Genomic DNA, 22504 nt, shown 5'->3' on the forward strand with positions numbered 1-22504 from the left:
CCTAGTAAGGTTCACTGGGAGTAGGAGGAAGTGATGCTTCATCACAGGTGGGTAGCTGTGTAGCCACACCCAGCAGACTCCAAGCCTAGCAGAAGTGATGATCATGTGAGACCAAAGGCACACCCCTGAGACTGTGATGGAGGCACCGGTTTGCTGGGGGAAAGGACGCCCAGGGAGTCCCGGGGCAGCTGGGTGGACAGAACACCTGCTGCTGGGACACATGAACAGCAACTTTTCATACTGTAGCACCTTGACCAGTATCAACTACTGTGACCTTTTCCTTCCTAGCACTGCTGGTGTTTCCAAGAGATCAAGGCTTGCCACCCAGACACTGTTATAAAGCAGCGGCCCTGGGTTGGCACCCTCAGTCCCTGACCTTGAACACTGAACAACATGCTCCGTTGGAAATGTGAAGGAAGGGCAGGACTTCTCCATTCTCAAGACGATGACTAGCAGGGGCATTCAGTGCCTGCTCCTACAGGCTAGCTCTCCAGCATGTACCCTACAACAGAGTAATACTGAAGACATGCTCGTTTTTATTATTAATATTAATGTTAATAATTTTGATAGGAATGTTGTACCCAGACCAAAAGTCTCTCACTCACTGTGGTTTTAATGTACATCCCATAGTAAGTAACAGCTAATATTGGTGTCTTTCGATGGGTGTGTTTAAACCATTTATATTTCATGTTATCATTGATATATCTGAATTTGGGTACATCATTTTGTAACTTCCTTTATCCTTGGCTCTCTTAATTTCTTCCATTCTCATTTTTTCTCTTGAAATGTGAATTTTAATATTCTATTTAAATTTTTATACATGGACTATTTTTTATAGATTTTATGTAACTTTTCAAGGATAATATGCTTGCTTAAGACATCACAGCCTATTTAGATTTTGTAGTTTACCACTTGAGGTAAATTTAGAAATGTGGAAATATTCCCAATATAAAGGTGTCATGGCTACCCCTCTTTTTGGTGTAGTTTTCATATATTTTATATGTGAAAATACCACCTGACTTTTAAATCTTTTGCATTCAACTATTACATACATTTTTAAAATGTTAGGAAAAATAGATTATCACATCTACTCACAAATCTCCAATTTATGTTACTCATTTTTTTCATTTTTGAAGGTTCATTTTTTTTCTTGTGGTATCATTTTATGTCTTAGGATTATCTTTTAGTGTTTATTTAGAGCATGTCTGCTGACAACAAATTCTTCTAGTTCATTTTCATCTGAAGACGTTTTTATTTTCATCAGAAGAATATTTTTACTGGATAAAAAATTCTTTTTCATCAGCACCTGAAACATGACATGTGGTTTCTATGGTTTCTGATGAGCAATCTAAAGTCATGTGAATCCTTGTTCTCCTGTGTATATAGTCCATCAATTCCCTCTGGATACTTACAAGCTTTTATTCCCATACCTTTGGCGTTCAGCTGGTGAACTGGACACAAGTTTCTATGACATTATCTTGAGTTTCACTGAGGCACTGGGTATATAAGTTTCTATCTTCTAATTTAGAAAACTTTCAGCCTCAGGGGCGCCTGGGTGGCTCAGTTGGTTAAGCATCAGAGTTCAGCTCAGGTCATGATCTCATGGTTTGTGAGTTCAAGCCCCTCATTGGGCTCTGTGCTGACAGCTCACAGCTTGGAGCCTGTTTTGGATTCTTTGTCTCTCTCTCTCTCTGTCTGCCCTACCCCCACTTGTTTGAGATCTCTCCTCCCTCCCTAAGTTTACTTTTTAAGAAAAATTTGTAGCCTCAAGCATTCAATTAAAACAATTTTTATGTTTTTTCTCCTGAACCATGCTCATAGTCATTCTCCTCCTTTCCAAGATTCTTATGGTATAAATGTTAGAATTTTTGATATTGTCCTCAAAGATTCCTGAAACTGTTATTTTAAGTGTTTCCTCCATCCCTTACTGCTACAGATGAGAAGATATCTATTGTTTATTTCCAAGTTTCCTTATTCTTTCTAATCTCCATTCTGCTATTGAGCACTTTCAGTGAATTTTTTTCAGCTCTAAATTTTCCATATGTTTTTTAAAGCAATTTATTCTATCAGTCGGCTGAGACTTTATTTGTGTCAGCAGGTTTTGCCATGTCTTCATGGAGCAGAGTTATAACTTAATTACAATCCAATGATTTTAGCATAAAATCCTTTGCAGGTCTGACATCTAGTGATTGTGTCTCCCGAGAACATTTCAGACTTCTGGGTCTTTGTTCACCGTCCAGCTAGGCAACAAGATGGTCTGCCATGTACTGCACCCCTTGGTCTTCAACCCACTGGTTAATCCCTTCCTGTGCTGCAGTGGGAGCGAACCACACGTTTGAACAACATAGTGTAGCAGCAGTGATGGGATCTTCTTCTCATAGAGAAGATACAGGAAGACTGCTGGTACTCTGCCCCCTTCTCAGTGCTTGCATCACTCCCTCAGAAGGAATACACTGCCATGTCCTGAGACGCTGGATGGAGAGGCCCACGTGGGGAGGACACGCAGCCTCTGCACACAGCTTTGTGTGTGCGCACAGATGTGGCTCTCCTAACACAAGTCAGTCCCGCAGATCAAGGCAGTGTGGCTGATGGGTGAACTGCAAACTGGTGAGAGACTGTTCTCCCCTGCAGGGGCTCCCTCCCTCCCTCTCTGTCAGGCAGAGTAGGGTCAAGTGAGCTCTTTCTACCTTCACTGGAAATGAGGGTGACTGTTTTGGGCTTTGTATTTAGTAATGGAGTGACAGTTTCAGTAAAAGGATCCACAAAATAGAGCATAGGGGATTCTAACACACTGATTTATTTTTATATGTGTAGGATAATTATAAACATTATGGATAGTTGTCAAACTATTGTGAAATTTTAATGATAATTAAATTCTGTATCTCTGATAATATTGTACTTCAGGTTTCCTTTCCAGACAGGAGACACAGCACAATGCGTTTAGAGGCATCAGATATCTCAAATGAAGTTTTTCTGGTAAACTTCAAAAAGCTGTCCCACTCATGTAACCTAGCCAGAATAAGCTGAAAGCATTTCAAAACAGGAGCTAATATGTCCTTTCCATGCTGCATAAACTGTGCTAACTCGGGATGTTTATTACATTCTGATGTAATGGTCCTTCGTAACAACAGCGATCTCCTAAATCCCACACTGTCACCACTTTCCTCACGCCGCTCAGTCTCACCCTCGCCAGTCTCCCGCTGCTGGCAGGGCAGCGGTTCGTGCGGTAAGAGAGACCTAAGTGCAGAGGCTCATCCTCTTTAATGTGGCTGCCTATCGTTGGTTTTAGTCTGTGTTGGTATGTGTTTTGTTTGATGCTGTAACAATGCCATAGGAGAGTTAGAGGTGGGGTGCTCACCTTCGACATTCCACATCTCTCCTGGTCTCTCCAGACTCTGAAATTAGAACGACCTCAGGAAAGGAGGTGGTCCATGTCTCCTCTGTCACAGACCATTGGGGTTTTTACCTCCGCTCCTCCTCTCCTTCCTAATACAAAGAATCTGTCATTTGGAGCTTGAATAGTAACCTCCAAAAAAATTTTTATAGTGCTCACCTGTCTACTTACATATTCAAAATATAAGGGTTTCCTGAATAGTAATTCAAGTATAAAAATCCTTGACATCCTGTTACACGTACATTTTTCTCTTGATAAGTGAAGATTAAATCTATTTAACATCTTTGTTTTCAGTGTGTGATACGACTTATAAGTGGATATTCTAGATAAAAAAATGTGATATAGAGTGAAATACCTTAGAAATCATATGAGCAATAAATAAGAAAAAACATTTCTTTTCTTTTGGTGAATAGACATCATATTTGTCCATAGTTCTATGTAATCACCAATAGCAAGGGATACACTTTAAAAGTTCAAAGCACGTCATTTTATGTTTTTAAAAAGTAATTTCAGTAGTATTATCCTAATATATGCATGTGTGTATGCACACCTAAGCCACAAACACAAACAACGCCGTCAAATAGGCATATTTATAAATTAAAAATGAGAACGTTTAGGAAGTTCTGCACTGGATTTCCTTAGAAGTTATCTTTAACTAAGAAACTCTACAACTCTGTGTGATCTTAAAATATGTCTGCATTTAGTATTGATTGCTCTATCTTCAGAACAGATAGCTCTCAGAATCACTCAGAGAGGCCTATGTCTGCTGGAGCATACAGTCTGAATTCTAAAAGGTATTTGCCATTATTTATAATTTGTGGAATGGATAGCTAATAATATCTGCAATCTTGGTAGTTCTAAGAATAACACTGCAGTCTACACACTAAGACTTACTCAGTATTGGCTGAAAGCCCCGTAAGTAAGCATAATGTGCCCTTTCCATTGCTATGAATAACTCCCAAGGAAATGTCACTATTTCACCTTTGGATCAGGTGTGGCTCTCGGCAAACACTTTGCGGAAGCCATAGGAGTGTCTTTTATTTACATGCAGGGACTGCAGGTGGCTTTCGGAGGATGTATGCTGGGGTCGTTCACTGAGGAAGCAGACAGACGTTTTTCTCCTTGGGACTTTACAAAACTGCCATGAATCACTTGTGATACCCTTGGATGGGGCCTCATTCCATTTCTGAGAGGTCAGAAACACAGCAGAAGCGTCATAAACACGCCTGTGGTCAGAAGGCCAATCCCTCTTCTCAGCCCCACTGTCATTTTCTAGTCAAATACGTCACAGCACCAGATCTTCATGTGTCCACAGCATGGTGAGACAATAATTATTGATGTGGCCCTACCAGCGGACACAAGTATATGATATGGGCACAGACACATCTCAGTGATTGTACGTATCCCTAGGAAGACGCCCAGCTTTCAACTAACACAATTATCTGCAAGGCCAGGTACATGGCTCTCCCCTCACCTGGAGGGGCAGTTTCACCTCTGTCAAGCAACACCTCTAGTTCTCTAAACCAACAGATTCCAAGAACACAAAAAGAGGCCATAGTTCTCTGTAAGTAAAAGAGCGATGGAGCGCACAGAAATCAGTAAGGTATATATCAAATGCTTACAGTAGGCAAGGCTAGATGTATCAGCAAACAGAATCGTAGAAAAATACACAAGGAACGCTGGGGAAAGTATTTCTCTGACCTGATGGGAGAGCTGATTAAACAGCATTTCACTTTGCACTGTTATCAAATAGCCTGAAACAGACTACAAACTAGAAACATAACCTAATATATACCAGAAGGTGCTCTAATGTATACTTTTTTTCAAGTAGATTAATTCCAACACCTTTCATTTTAATTCATACAAATTTAAAAGTTAACAGTCACTCTTCAAGACCTTTTCCACTGCAGCATGAAATCATTTTCTCCTACTGATTCCACAGTTGTGCCTCATATCCAGGGTCATCAAATAGTGCACTATTTTGAGAGTAGAAGGAATACCGATAATTACATCAGGACAACAGGTGTACACAGGTCTGAACTGGTACTGAGACATATGGTGATCCCAGTGAACCAGCTTTTTCTTTGAATCAGAATCCAAATGGTCAAGTGTGGCCAATCACTTGGAAAAAGCCAGAGACCATCCATCAAATGATATTAAGCTAAATGGGCTATGATCATAGAAAATAGCTTAAACATTTTTAAATGTTTAATATTTCTTAGAGATTTGGGGACCCACTTGCAAGGAAAGTTTGCAAATAACCAAAGAACCTCAGAAATCAAAGTGTTTCCTTAAATCTTATGCAAATGAAGCTTCTCATTATCCTTTTAAAATAAACAGGGGAGGGGCACAGAGGCCTTTGCATAATCACTAAATTACAAAGAACAGATGTGAACCATTTATGGGTAAATGTGTGTGCTGGCAGAGAGAAAACAAGATAAAACAGCAAGCACTGAAACCAATCAGATTGGCTTTTTAATGACTCATACATGTGTGATTACCAAAGGCGGCAACAAAAATAAAACTGCTCACTTGACTAAGGCTAACACACTTTACTTACTTTAAATTAATGGCTAATTATACCGTTTTCTTGTGTTATACATCCCTTTTTGACAGCCACATAGAAATCTGTCTTTTCAGAAATTATAGGAACAAAGACAGCTACTGTTTCCCTTGTGTTAGGTCATTATTGTCATTTTTTTTTTCTCACCAACTGTTCTTTTGGATAAATGTGTTCTTTCCTAAATTATAAAATGTCTATTCAGAATCACTTCTAACATTCATACTCATAATTAATACTATATTTAGTGATCTTTACAAATCTTTTTTTTTTTTATGTATTGAAATAAAGCTGGGATCTTCCCTTTAAAGCACATCAAGTGCAACTTTAAGCCACAACTGCTCCCTGGGCCAACTCTGTCTTCCTCCTTATCCCTCCCACACCAATCCCATTCGGGTTCACCCTGTCCCTGACCTGTAATCCATCAACTGATTCAGTCTAACGTAGCCACTGACTTCTCATCAAGCCAAATAAAAATCATCAGTCTTGACCTTAAATTATGCTATCACTGCTTGAAAGTAAACATGTATGTGCAGGGACTATGAGGTATAATAAAGTTGTGTGCATTACCAAGAATAAACGCTGTATGATTTCAGAGCAAAGACAGGGTTTCAAATGTTTCATTTCAATTTCAACAGCAGAGCAAAGTCAAACTTCATCCAAAGTGACAACATGGTTACACGTGCACTCACATAACAAACCTCCCAACTTTTCCAATGGCTTCTCTCCTGTCACCAGGGCCTCACGAAGATGCCCCATTCAGCACATGATCCCACAGCTGTCTCCTCCCAAACAAAGTCAGAGTACCATACAGAAAATGGATTTAGGCAAAATTAGGAAGTGATGCTAATGTTGGTTATATATTTTCCAAGAGAAACCATGAAGTATCTTCTTAGGTCAGCATCTTGCTAGATTGGTGCTCCCTCGGACACACCTTAAAAATACTGCTCTATGGGGGCACCTGGGTGGCTCAGTCAGTTAAGCATCCAGCTTCGGCTAAGGTCATGATCTCACGGTTCGTGGGTTTGAGCCCCACGTTGGGCTCTGTGCTGACAGCTAGCTCAGAGCCTGGAGCCTGCTTCAGATTCTGTACCTTCCTCTCTCTCTGACCCTGCCCTGCTTGTGCTGTCTCTGTCTCTCAAATATAAATAAAAAAAACATTTTTAAAAAATTAAAAAAATATACTGCTCTATGGTCTCTGCACATCAGAAATGCTCCATTTCTCCATGTCTGAAGGATACCAGGGAAGAAAACGTGCTATATCAGTACATGGAAATGAGTTACACCATGATGAGTATATTTTATTAGCTCCTTTGAACACAGTACTGAGCTGGAGATTAAGATCCAAAAAACAGCAAAGGCTGACTGACCTTGAGCAATCCTCAGTTTAGTGGGGATGACATGTTTGTCCTCTAAGCCAGGAAAAAGCTGGGGCTTTTTTAAAAAGATATTTCGAAAGCAAAGTCATTCAGGAAAAGACAATTCTACTGATGAAATACAGCAATATTTAGTTTGGACAAATGAGATTTCTTTGATTCTTTTTGTTTTTTTGACTTCTAAGGCCTCATGGGAACTTGGAGAGAAATTAGTATTTCTCAAATTCCTTTGTTCACATCTGCATTAAGAACTGTTTCTAATTGCAAATGAACTGACTTTTCAATTAGAAAAGTAAACTTTTACTAGAGCAAACTTACATGGTAAATATAGTCAGCCTCATTACTTTTCCACTTGCAATGCATATAAACAGAGACATAGATAACCGATAGAGCCCTGGAACTAGGAGATCTATTTAAATCTTCTACAGAATGAGTACAATCCTTTATGTGGGCTTTCCATTACTTTCTGCACTTGACAAAGACTATAGTCAGATCAAAGTCAGGATTCTTACTGACCTTTCTACATTGATGAGTCTAAAGTTCTCTCATGCATGGGGCCAATGAAATTAAGCTTCTGAAACTTAAACTAAATTTAGCAAGCAGTTTTTAAGTACATTCTGTATGCAAAGCATGATGTCAGGCATTGCCAGATTATAGAGATAAAAATTTTATTGAGTCAGGGATCTTAAAAAATACCATAAGAATACATAGTAAAGTATCAAAACTGTATTAATACAAAATGCAATTTTTCTATGATAAAGAGCTATATTAATTGCAATATCACAAAAGATCATTTACTTATTTTAAGACAATCTGGTATAGCTAAAAGAAATGCCATTAGTTATACAATTTTCATTTGATAGAAAATATTGTGATTCTGTGCTTCCTTTATAAGGTTTCTTGACTTGCTTTCCTATTCACAGTAACAGGGTGGCACCCAGCTCACCAGAATGATCTCTTTATAGTTTCAAAAGTTACTTATCTACTAAAGTCGGAAAAATATGCAAGACTTTGTTCATTAAGTGCTACCTTACCTTCCAAAATGTTTAGCAAAGGAAATATGGCAGGGCACCAGATCGCAAAGGGGAATAAGACCATTATGTCTTTATCAGGTTTATTGGAGTATGAAAAAGTAAACAAGATGCCACACTAAAATGTGACAAATACTATCCAGAATTTTATGGCATTTATGGAATGGTAATCTTTATGCCCAGGATTCTGTGTTTTGCAGTGGCTTGGCAATAAAAAAATGCATCTACCTCGGGACCCAGGAAGAAATTATCCAGGTGAAGAATGCTAAGAGATGGTCCAGAAATCAGATTCTCAAAGCCATTACCAGAATGCAGGGTGGGGTGATCTTCTTGTCATATCCCCCAGACCCCTACTACCCACGTTCAAAACTGCCGTCAATTATGTTAATGATAAAAAATAAAACAACAAACATAGATCATCCCTTCCCACTTTTTAATGTTTCTTTGATGGGATAAATTGCACCAAAGTAAGGAATGACAGCAAGTGTGCAAAGGGGTGTGAATATGACATCTCTGGGAATGAGGCAATTTGTACACGATCCATGCTCCCTCAGCCAGCACCAAGACCCCTCATGCTACAATGCTGTATTACACTACTGTTGTTCCAGCACCCCATCTTTAAGATGTCACACAGCTTAGATAGCTTTCCTTTATGACAGACCACTCTGCATTCACTCTCAGCAGTTAACACTAAAAGCACAGTGCACCAGGCAAGAACTTTGAAATGTTATACACGTACAAGGAAAAGCATTTTAAGAATAGTTTATTACCTACACGACATTAGTTTGGATATGCAGTATTTATTAACGTCACTTATCAAGGTTAATGGAAGTTGAACAATTTGACGGAGGGCTGTAACAGTACAAGGTGTTTTTTATTATTTTGAAAACAGTAGGGTTTCAAGGAGCTTATCAATGTTCTGGTTAACTTCATGAGAGCAGCCACCCTACCAGGCAGGCCAGTCAAGAGTTAAATGAGGGTCTTGAAAATTCCCAAGAGTTAGAAGTAACTTTGTGCTCTCCAAAGGGACAGCTCCATACCTCAGGGGTGATGGGCTGGACTTTTAATGCTTTACATAGAGAAAGAGATCATTCCAGACATGACTCATGTTTGCCACAGAAGTAGGAATGTCATGAATTCTTTGGCCACAATAAGGTTGACTAGTTAGCTGGAACAGGGTCTTTAAGGGGGGAAAAATCAATTACATAGTTCTGTACTAGAATGAGGACATGATTCCTTCTGTAAAAACAGAGATAGAAGTAGGGATGTAGACTAAAAATAATAGCATGCACTGTATTTAATTAACTGCCGTTAAATAAGAGAAAGCTGAGTTTTATCCCATCCAGAACATACTAAATACAAAAAGACAGTGAGATACTATCATCCTGAAACTAAATGTCTAGTGCCCAAGAAAATAATAACGTAAGGACAGAGGATGACCCACAGTAACCTCGTCAGTGAGAGATCAGGGGACTTTATGGTAATCACACGGGATAGTGCAGGTGAATAACAGGTAGGATCGTTTCCCATAATATACTCAAGAGGGGCAAACCCAAAAATAAAGAACCCCAGCGGCAAATCAATATGGATTTTATCTCAAATTTATATATACTTATTTGTATATTCCTCCTGTCACTGAGGAAATGGAGGCAGGAGGGCCAGTAGATGCCAAGTCACTGGCATCCCAGAACTTCATATCAGCTTAACTAACAAAAACAAAGAAATAAAGGAAGTGAGAACTGATCTGACCCATGATATAAAAATACCATAAAAGGGGAACTCTATAAAGTGTAGTTTTACTTAATCATTTTTATTACTATGAATCATGTTCGAATCTGAACAAAATCCAGATTCCAAGCACCAGGTTATAATCTATGTCCATCCACAGCTTGTTAGATCAGCCTCTCCTCATCACCACACAGGAAGTGGTGGTTGTGCAGACATTATTTAAAGCAGGTAAATGACTTCTTTTGGTATTGACTTTGGTGTCAATGCCAATTTTGAGTTTGCCACACAAAGTGCTAAGAACTAACTATTTTGATCTTCTGCCAAAAAGCATGGACTGTGCAGCTACTTTTCCAGTCAGTGTGCTTGAAGGCTGCCACATCTCATTAAGGAGGAAGAAAACATAGATGGTACAGAAGTGATGTTTAAGTAGATTTTTCAGGAAGAGTTCTAGGATTCAAATTGCTCACAACTAGACATCTTGAGGATATAGAAAGTTGTTATAATGAGTTGTGGCTTCCTGGCAATAGTTACATCGTCACTATTGGTCTTTATTTTCCAGTCTACATCCAGTTTGTCTGAAATTTGAATTCCCAGGTTAAATTTTCCTGTCTGCATTATCACATCTCCTATATCAGAAACTGTTGTCAAAGCATCTAACATTATGTTCTTTTACATCTTTAAATGAAGAGGGGAGAATGTCTTTTTGTGTCTGTCTTCTGAGAATCCAAAACAGTTCTGTTTTGCATACATCTCACCCTTGAGCGTATCTGCCCTTGTTTCCCCTCTACAACCAGAAAAAAAAGGGACAATTTCCCTTTTTAGCAACCTGTGACCCCTTGTTATGTTCACTTGCTTAAGCAGCATGGTGAAGTATTTTCTTCTTACCTAATTAACATATCAGACTTTAATATTTGCTCTTGAAAATAACTCAAATTAATGGAAAAGAAATTTAGCGGACATCCAAACATCTGTAAGAGAAGATAAGAAACTTCGATTTTTCTAAAACTACTGTCCTATATGTGAAACCTGGAAAGGTAGGCAATATTCAAAAGCAACACAGAGATAAATAGAATAGTTTTTGAGAAAGGGGAGAAACTCTTCTCTGTAAAAGGCTACAAATATTAAAAAGCACTAAAACATTTCATGTCGATATTTATCAAATTACGATCATGGCCCTCACACACACTTCTATTCCTTAAGTGTTTAAACATGTGAACAGTTCATCGGTCACCTGGGTGTTTCAGTCAGTTAAGCGTCTGACTTGGGCTCAGCTCATGATCTCATGGTCGTGATTCAACCACCACATCCATCGGGCTGTGTGCTGATAGTGCAGAGCCTGCTTGGGATTGTCTCTCCCTGCCCCTCCCTTTCTCAAACTCTCTCTCCCTCAAAATAAATCAACAAACTTAAAAAGATGCTAATAGCTTATAGATAATTATTTCCTAATATTTGGGATTGTCATCTTTTCTGCTCACCTTGATGATTTGCTCAAATTCCATCTGATACTATATAGAACTCTGCAGACAGCCAAATGCCATGTAGAAAAATCAGTCTTTAGTTCTAATTTTTATAGAGTATCCCAGTGTTTAAATTAGATAAATGATCAGTATGTTGCCTTACAGGACTTGTGTGATTTTAAGCCAGGATAAGCGGAGGAAATTGGACCTCAAGAAAATTCTTGGCCTTGGCTTCTCAGGTCTCCTCACAAGAGCTGCTATTTGCAGAAAAGGATTCTTTTTGGCCTCTATTTAAGCTTATCTCTTTGTACTTGTTTTTTACAGCAATGCTTTTTCTGGCAAAGGGCAGGAGTGTTTAGTCTGGGTTTTGACTTATAGGATCTGAATCATGCTCAGCTTTTGTTTGCCAGAGACTCCCAATTTTAGCTTTGATTACTCAGGAAAGAGGGTGTGTAATCTTCCTGCATGACTTTTCAGTAATTAATATTTTAATTTTATTGGCTCTTTTCCAACTAAACTTTCCGACAGGCTCAAGATTCCAAATTAGATTTTACTCATGTTCTCGAGGAGACAACACATTCATTAATGGGTTCTGCAAATAAAATTTGAAGATATTGAAAAATATTGGACCTGTCTAAAAATGGGTTAAATATTTCAGTTATGTTATTCAATCAAAATCAGGTTTGCTAATTAGGTCAATGCTTTATTTGATGTGATATAAACAGAATCCTCTAGGCAACAATGTTAAATACTATCTTTGGGGTTTTTTTTAATAGAATAATATTAGGCCAAGAAGCAAAGTATTTAGTCAGTTTTTTTAAGTTAATTTTCAGAGAGAAAGCACAAATCAGGAGGAGACAGGGAAGGAGGGAGAGAATCTCAAGAAGGCTCAATGGTGATGTGGGGCTCAATCCCACAAACCTTGAGATCATAACCTGAGCCAAAATCAAGAGTTGGAGGCTTGAACTCACTGGGCCTCCCAAGCGCTCCTAGTCAAATTTTACAAGAGTACATTCCCCCAATAGTAAGCAAGGCATTTAAGTGCTTATATGTAAATAATGAGGAAGCACCAGCAGTAAGAACATGGAGCTCATGACCTGTAACATGCTTCTTGGTTATTACTCTTATCGTAAGTTGTCCTTTGTTTCACAAGATGGAATGGAAATACTGTCACTGAGAGCACTAGGTACCCCAGGCCTGGGATGTTACATTCTCAAGGCAATTTTATTTGTTAGAGCAAAGACAGGGAAGCATTAATTATTCTACTGTCATTTTATTTGCTATAGGTCCTAAAGGTGCTATGTTCTACCATTGTACTGCCTCTATATGAGAGTTGAGGAGGATTTTATTTCAAATTCTAACTTACTAAAAATAGTTATTCAGTAATTAGCAATCTGGAAAGGAAAACAGGCCTCCTTGAGGTTTATCTTTAAAACAGGATAATTTTGGTTTCATAAAGCTTTCTGTGTAAAATAGCATATGACTATTGTATATATTAGTATGACTACTGTATATATTAGACCATGACATGGGCTCCTGTCAATCAGTATGGACTTGGTTTAACCTTGATTAGTACAACTAACCAATATTCTTATAGGCTTTTATTTTAGTTCACTTTCCAAGCATCTAGCTACTGGTAGAGGTTTTCAAAATGAAGTAAGATGTCAAACCTGTCTTCAAGAAGCATATAGAATATACTTGCATATTAGAAAAATATATAAGTATCAGAAGGGAGAAAGAGATAAAGTGCCCTGGGAATTAAAAAAAAAAGATCAGTATTGTAATTCAATGTTGTTCTCAGACTGTTCTGTGCATGTTGTAAAGTAGGAATAAATACCTCTTTAAAGGAAGCTACACATTTGCTACTTTATTTAGCAAAGGAGGTAAAAGGACATGTTTAACTTTTTCGGGATTGATTTGTTTCCCATTTTTTATATAAAGGCTCAGAAGGTGAAGTACCAATATTAGAAAAGGAACTGAATTAGAGCAATGAAGCCTAGTATACACCTTCTATGTACTCTTTATGTAGTTAGTAATTTAAAATCAAGTCCTCTAAACCTAGCCGTTGGTGAAAATACTTACATATTTATTTAGCTATGTTTTAAGATTTTGTTAACAGATACTGACATTGTGGCAAAACTATCAGCTTATAAAATACACATTATACCTTTTATATTAAAGTGTAAGGCTTTAGTCAGGGAAAATCAGTAATATTAATGATCATGATAATTAAAGACTGAATCAGAATACCCTAAAAAGTCAACATAAAATAAGAAGTGTCTTAGGAAAGAAACCAAAGGAAGTCTGTAACCATCTGTGTCAGAACAAAACACATATGCATTCACCAATTTCAGTTTTAGACAGCATTTTAGTAATGAATGAATGAATGCCTTAGTGCTGGAATTATAAGCCATAATCTATTGACCAGCAGCTACCTTTTCAACAAATATAAATCTATCATTGCTCTATTCATCTATCGCTCCATCTATTACCTATGTATCTGTCTTCAGATTTGAGTCATAATTTCTTATGAAGAAAATAAAAAACATAACAGAGTATGTCCCATGGACTCTCGGGGCTGCCCTTTCAGGCCACAGCATTTAAGATGTCACCACTAGATTATTTTCTAGCTAAATGCATGCTGTGCATTTTGAGCCTTTCATAAGTTGGGTTATGGATGACATTTTTTACTAACTTCATTTTTGTTAGATGCTTTGATTTTGGAACTCTGGGCCTTATTCCTTATGGTTTTCTTAAGTTGTTTTTTTTTTAGTATTCAGTTTCCTCTCCTGTTATTTTTTAAAATTGCTATCCAATGTATATATTAATTACATTAAATATAATAAAGTTGTACTCTCTCAACTATATTTTTCTGGCTTTCTTAAACCTTTCAGGATATTTATTCCAATAATATGTGAATCATCTTATTCATAGAACTTCAGCATACATTTTGGTCTTTGCTTGGTAGCATTAACACTGAACTATGGTGAATATATCTATCTTCCTGTTGGATTATTCTCTCTCAGAGCAGCTGACAATCCAAGTACAACAAATACCAAAAGTCCCCCTCCCCAAGGCCCTCTTGTCTGTCTTATTTTTCTCTTATTTTCCTGACCTTCTACCACCTCTCCTGATATGCCCTAAGTGTTCTAAAAATTTAGAAATTAATTGCTAATTTTCCCCTATGACACCATAAAATGTTAATTTATTTATTCATTGTCCTACTCAGTTGTTTTTGTTCTAGAAAAAGTCACTTGGGCCTATTTTTTAAACAAAACCTTAATGACCATCGAAACATCAGGTATATGAATTCATATATGTAAAGGTAGGGATATCATCTATTACCAATTTTAGTCAAGAAGACACATATTCACTTATTGAGCAGACATTTCTATGGTCTCTCCACATCAAGAACCTACCTGTTCCCTATAGGTCGTAAAGAATCACTTCCCACAGTACCCTAATTAAGGCCTTTGGGAATTATAGAGGCTTTCTTCAATGTGATTGTTATCCTAATGTTCTCTTCTAAATTTGCTAATAGTCTAAAGGTCTGGAACCAAGTGTAATCAATTATTGAAAAGGTAAAAGAGAAAAGGTAAAGAAAAAGTTGAATATATGTGTGAAAAAGCATGTAGAAACAGACTGATTAAATTTGGTAAAATGTCAGCATTTGTATTTTATAAAATTTTCATAAATAACAACTCACTTGGTGCATAGTATATTGTAATTCACACATTTAAAGAACACTTACTTCACATATGGGCACTTCAACACAGGGAGAAACTAAGTAACTTGCCCAAGGCTGCACAGCTAAATAAAAACTATAACTATTGGTCAAACCCACATAGTATGCCTCCCACATCTACACCCCTCAATATGATACTTGCACATGCATAGTTCCTTCTTACTGTTTGAGAACAGGGTATGCAATTTGGTTTCCTGTATGACTAGTTCCCATGGGTACAACAGCGCTCACTGAGAAGGTTACTACAAAAATCAAAGGGGAAAACCATGTACCACCCCATAAAATCCATATAAGCAGTGGAATCCTTATCAACACCAACAGCATTTTCACAGAACTAGAACAAATACTGCAATTTTTATGGACTCACAGAAGACCTTGAATAGCAAAAATAATCTTGAGAAAGAAAAACAAAGCTGGAGGCATCACAATCCCAAATATTGAGAGATAATGCAAAGCTGTTGTAATCAAAACAGTATGCTACTGGCACAAAAATAGACCAATGAAGCAAAACAGAGATCCCAGCGATAAACCCACAACTATATGGTCAATTAATCTATGACAATGTAGGTGAGAATATGAAATTGGGAAAAGACTGTCTCTTCAATAAGTAGTATTGGGAAAAGTGAACAGCTTTTTTTTCATGGCAAGAGAATGAAACTGGATCACTTTTTTATAGCATACGAAGAAATAAACTCATAATGGATGAAAGACCTAAAGTGAGACCTGAAACTATAAAACTCCTAAAAAGAGCCCAGGCAGTAATTTCTCTTACATTAACCATAGCATCTAAAAGACCACCTACTAAATGAAAGAAGTTATTTACAAGCATATAACTATAAGGAGTTAATACCTAAAATATATAAAGAGCTTCTACAACTCAACATCAAAAATAATAATAATAATAATAATATTCATCTGATTGAAATGAACAAAAAATGGGCAGAGAACGTGAATACACATTAAAAAAAAAAAAGAGAGCCAGATGGCCAAGAGACACATGAAAAGATGCTCAATGTCACTCATCATCAGGGAAATACAAATTAAAACCATAGTAGGATAGAACTTCACACCTGTAAGAATGGTTAGTAGTTAGTAGACAAGAAATAACATGTGTCAGCAAGGATGTGGGAAAAATGTACCCTAATGGATTGTTGGTAGGAATGCAAACTGGTGCAGCCCTAAGGAAAACTGTGTGGAATTTCTTCTAAAATTTAAAAGTAGAATCACCATATGATCAAATGGTTCCACTACTGGGTAGAATCAAAAAGCTAATTTTATGTTTTTAATGTTTATTATTACTTTTTTAATGTTTGTCTTTGAGAGAGAGCAAGCGAGAGAGCGAGGGAGCGAGAACACACGCGGGAGCAGGTCAGGGGCAGAGATAGAGAGATACAAAACTCAGAGTGGGCTTCAGACTGCCTGCTTTCAGCACAGAGACTGACGTGGTGCTCAAACTCACAAACTGTGAGATCATGACCTGAGTTGAAGATGGACACTCAATCAACTGAGCCACACAGGTGCCCCTGAATGTTTACTTTTTGAGAGAAGGGAAGAGCATGGGTGGAGGAGGGGGAGGGAGAGAGGGAGACAGAGGATCCCCAGCAGGCTCCGCATCGACAGCACAGAGCTCTACGTGAACTCATGGGTTCAAACTCATGAACCGTGAGATCATAACTGAACTGAACTTGGACACCTAACTGACTGAGCCACCCAGGTGCCCCAAAAAACTAATTCTAAAAGAAACATGCACCCCAAGTCTATTCCAGCATTATCTGCAATAACCAAAATATGGAAGCAACCGAAGTGTCCAGTCATAAATGAATCGATAAGGAAGCTGTGGTGTGTGTGTATATACATATACATTTACATACAATGGAATTTTCAGCTATAAAAACAAGATTTTGCCATTGCCACAATATGAATGGAAACAGAGAGTATCATGCTAAAGGGAAGTAAGTTAGCCAGAGAGAGAAATTACCATATGATCCTACTCATGTGGAATCTGAAAAAAAGGAGAGCAGAAACAAACCCATAAAACAGAGAACAAGCTCACTTGGGTGAGGTGTGTGGAGGGATAGGCAAAATGGGGAAGGGGGAATGAGAAGTGTGGGTTTCCATTACAGAATGAGGAAGTCACTAGAATAAAGGCACCACAGAGGGAATAGAGTCAATACTACTGTAATAGTGTCCTGTGGAAACACATGGTAGCTGTACTTGTGACAACTGCAGAAGACCCAGGGAAGTTGAATCACTGTGTTGTATACCCCAAAACTAGTGTGGCATTGTGTGTCAACTGTACCAAGAAAAGATTTTAAAAATTAAAAATACACAAAGAAAAAGAAAAAAGGTATTCTTTTACACAAGAGGAGGAAAGGGAAAGGAGTATAAAACACAGCCCCAATTATGTCTCCTTTGGCTGCTGAGTAGATTTCCCATACTGCTTCACCATCACTCTAGAAGAGCAAAGGGTGTTGGAAAAAGACAAAAACAGCCATCCAAGAACAAAGCACTGAGTCAGCTAAGGAACCCAGGAAAGCCAGTAACTTCTTCCTAAAGAGAAGAATTTTTAAAAAGTGAGTCAGGGGGCGCCTGGGTGGCTCAGTTGGTTGAGCCTCCGACTTTGGCTCAGGTCAGATCTCACATTCGTGGGTTCGAGCCCCGCGTCGGGCTCTGTGCTGACAGCTAGCTCAGAGCCTGGAGCCTGCTTCGGATTCTGTGTTTCCCTCTCTCTCTGCCCCTCCCCCTCTCATGCTCTGTCTCTCTCTGTATCAAAAATAAATAAAACATTAAAAAATTTTAAAAAAAGTGAGTCAGAGTTAGGCTGGTGCAAACTCTCAAAGAAAAAGAGGTGTAACAGTACTTGTGTTCATATGAGAAAAAATTAATGCAGGTCTATTACCCTCAATTTATAAACTTCTCATGAAAATAAAGCACGGGAGGCAAGGAGACCTATACGGAGACAGGAGAGTTAGAGCGCTGGATGCTGCAGCTGTCCAAATATTTGGTGGCCAAAACTAAATCAATACAACACTACAGTACATATGAAATGAATATACAAACAAGTTGGTTTTAGGCCCCAGTTTAAGGAATTTAAGGGCTATCTGATATTACAGACCAGATGACTAATAATACAGGAGTTGAGCTGAATAAAAGCCTCTGTTGGAACCAGGGCATATGTTATGCTACAAGAGAAAGAGTCAAGGACTGCGAATCAGCAGACCATAACATCTCGAATTGTCCTGATGGGCCCCATGCACTGACAAGTGTTACACCAGGCAAGGATGACTGGGCCCACCACTGCTTGCTTTGAAGACTGAGGAAGGGGACTCAAGTCATCAGAGTCTGGAAAGGATGCCCAGCTGGAATCTGCAGAAAGGACAATAGCTGGCTGACATCTTGCTGTATTAGCCCAAGGACACCCACATTCCATTATTTCAGCTACAAGGCTAAGGTAGCAAATCTGTGTGAAGCTGCTAGTATCTGGAAATGTGTAGAAATCTCAGGCCTGCGGCTGGCCATGACTATGTGCAGGAGCTTAGTCCAGGTGCTGCTGAGTTTACTGGGTTCCCAGGGCCACATGACCTAGACTCTGCTCTAAATAAGAGGAGGAGCTCATTCACAGTGGTTCCTGTGTGGTCCTTGGGCTCTGAAGCAGTTCTTAAATCTTCTCTAGGATGCTGACACACACTTACATTCCAGGTCTTGATCCCCATCTCCCACTGCCTTAACGATTTCTTGTCCTTAAAAACATACCTGATTGGGCTAAAGGGAATTAGAGCCCATGTCACTCCTGCTTCTATTTGGAGAAACCAGACATTGATGTTGATAGGGAACTGGGGAGTGAACAGGCTTGAAATAGCACACAAAAGCACATATGAAAATATATGTGATTGTTTTGACCATGTGAGATCATAGCAAATATAACAATTTCAGTACCTGTTATTATGCAAAAAAAGCATCAAGAGAACAGCATATTTCTTGTTCCCAGTATGCTGTATAGATTACTCTTCATAGGTAATTAACCATGAAGTAATAGAATTCTACCTGAAAAAACCCTTTGAGAGTACTGTTAAGATTTTGAGAAGACCTGAAACTCTTCTGATTTTAAAGAAAACCATGTCCCAAAAGTTAAAACTTGAACTCCTAACATTCCACACTACCCGTGTATAATTTGTTATTTTGTTTGAATTTAACAGTTATAAGTATTTTTTAATTTAACCATAAAGGCAACCTATTCTATAACCACCTCAAATGCAAACACTCCTTAATTGACGGTTGATAAATGAAATCTTAAACACCCATATTCTGATGGAGAAATGAATCATTATTAACCAATGAATTTGACTTGAAGCATCTAGGTTTTTGGTAAGAAGTACCTAAATAACTCTTCCCTTCTTTATTTGTCCCCTTCATCCTTCCTGTTTTCTCTAGGTTTAGCCAATCAAACAAGCTACCTAATATGATCCCAACCTTTTTTTTTTTCTTAATTTGTGACTGCTGTTTGTTATACTTTTTGGAAGTAATACAGGTCATGTTTGCAAGTCCTTAACATTTCCATTTGGAAAATAATCCAAACAAAAAAGAATCCACATGATTCACACATTTCATCAGGCTCAAAAATTTAGGACTTTGGCAAAGAAAAGTCAGTTAGAAATTGTTACAGATCTCATAATACTGTATTCTTTAAACTAAGATTATATTTCAGCAAAATTATAGAATATAAACTCAAATTGTTTACATAACTTTGAAAAGATATAAAACCTCATATTATACATACAAGTCTATATATTTTGGCAATATATTTGATAGTTTGTTAATAAAAAAGAGTTAAAAGCCAATCAATAAAAAGGTGGCAAAAAAGATGAATTACATCATTTTGTCAGTATTTGGTTTTTTTATTATGTCATTTTTTAAATGTCGGTATTTTATTAAGACAGAAAACTCATATTCCTTCATTGTATGTTACTAAAGAATTGTTATTCATTTAGCCAAAATAAAACACCTTAACCCCAGAATACTTACACATGTATTGAAATATTTTAATGAAAAAGACTATTTAAAAAACGGGTAAGTCTTTTAAGTTATGCTAGAGAGAACATGCTCTAAAATTTCTGATAAAAAAGTTTTGCAAGACAGAAATCTGGAGGACCTCAAAGAAGAATGTATCAATTAAATTTGGAAAAGCTATAAATGAGACTTTTACTTTTAGAATGGACATTTGTTCCTTGTCCTAAAATGTATATCATTATTCAAGAAGCCCATTTATAAATTTCACTGAAGAAAATATTATTCAATAGTGTGATGGATCTGTTCTAAGTATTTTTCTTGTCAAGATAATGTGTATCATATTGCAATCAACAACAAAACCAAAAAAATTTTCAAATTTAGAGAAACACATTTTTTCCTTTTTCATAGAAACACATTTTCTAAAGGAAGTGTGTTTAAGCTCTATAACATTAAGGAGACTCTTGCAGTCCTAAAATTTTTTTACAAAAATTTAGTTTCCTTGGTTTCATGTAATGTGAACAAACTGACTATTCTTTAACATTTAGAGTAAATGACTGAACAGTCAATACACAGTTGATTACTAAATAAATTGGAAGTTAAGGAATCAATATTCCTCATAAAAATAAATTCAATTGCAGTACATCATGGTCTCAGTTGTCCAATTCTATTGTTATTTCCAGATCAACTTGGCATATCTGTAAAACCATTCCTGAATCCTGGAACCCTGAGTCCTTGATTAACCGTGCTACTATAAAGTGTGTCCACGAGTAAGACCCAAACAATAAGGTCTTGTTTGGATGTTAAGCAGAGTAAGTAGGCTCATGTTTTTTCCAGTGGTGCTAAATGAAAATTCTGGAAGTGGGCTACTAGGTTTAGCAGGAGTCAATGTGACAGGGTTTGAATCATTAGCACCTTTTAAAGGAGGTATTCGAATTACATGATGATCTGGGAAGTTTAGGCCATTGGCTACAGGAGGCTCAGACTGTACTTCAGGTCTAATCCAATCATCTTTGAAAATGTGAATAGTCCAAGTAGACACTAGAGCATAAAGCCTTTTGGTCACTTGAGAAAGAACCATTTGTTGATTTGTATCTTGTCAAATCCTTACGTGCACTGATCCATTGAGCCAACACCTACAGGCCCAAAATCCTCATTTTGAACTTCTAAAACTCCACCCAAGGTAGATACCTCTCTCATAAGTCTGCCCAATGCACCAGTGATACAGGGTGTGTGTTGTCTGGAGTAATATGCTGCCTCTATACATGCCCATGGAATACACAGTGCAGATATCACAGAGCAACGCCTATAGCAGCGGTGGTGTCTACAGCAAAATGATTACTAATTTCAAACAACACATAGGTAAATGAAGAGCAAAAGCTCCAGGAGGATCTAACAAAACAAACGGATTCATTTGGGTAAGGTAGACCCTGCTAGGTCCTGAAATAATTCCACACAAGCATTGACTATGCTCTGCAACACACTCTTGAAGCCAAATTGTACCAGCAGCCTCGGAGACCTAGAAGATTCATTCACTCCAACTAGAAAGCATTGTGAACAAGTTGAAGGAAAGAGCCACCAAAGTACCAACTAATGGTCTCCTTGTATGTATCTCCAATCACTCCAAAGAGTGTTTTCTCTTTTAACAAAGAGAGCTCTCCATTATGCCGAGACTGTGGAGGCAGATACAGCGAAGGCTGTATCCTCATCATGACCCAGTAATTTACCAAACATGATGTTAAACTCAAAAGATCAAATAGTTATGTAAGTGTAGGCAGGGAAAGCTATCCTATTAGTGGATCCACTTTGCAGGAGCAGGAGGACGGTGTGTGTTCAGTTCAATGCACCAAAGAGCAATCTCCTCCAGGACCTTCAGTCAGCTGTTACAAGTCCAAACTCCTGGAAGAACTCACCAGAAAAAAATCTCTGTAGTTTGTAAAGTGAAGAACCGTCCCCATGGTGAGGAGACATTGAGGGTAGAAATATTTCTGTGATATTTTGTTAGAAGATAAATGGACTTAAGATTTAGAGCAGATAAACTTGGGACTCTCTCTCCAATGTGGTAATGTAGCACATCATGTGGATCAAAGACATTTCTGAGGACACATGTTCACAGACTGAAAATTATGTTAGATACCAAGTATAAATTTCCCTAATGAAGAAAAATTTTTTAATAATAGTTTATTGTCAAATTGGTTTCCATATAACA

The 22504-nt window shown here is 37.7% G+C and overlaps 1 pseudogene; it reads right to left on the bottom strand.

Moving 5' to 3' along the window:
* Positions 1 to 20940: 20940 nt before the first annotated feature.
* LOC115275775 lies at positions 20941 to 22266 on the bottom strand (annotated as a pseudogene).
* Between the last annotated feature and the right edge of the window lie 238 nt (positions 22267 to 22504).

The sequence above is a fragment of the Suricata suricatta genome, chromosome 2, assembly GCF_006229205.1.
Source record: "Suricata suricatta isolate VVHF042 chromosome 2, meerkat_22Aug2017_6uvM2_HiC, whole genome shotgun sequence".
NCBI classification, from domain to species: Eukaryota; Metazoa; Chordata; class Mammalia; order Carnivora; family Herpestidae; genus Suricata; species Suricata suricatta.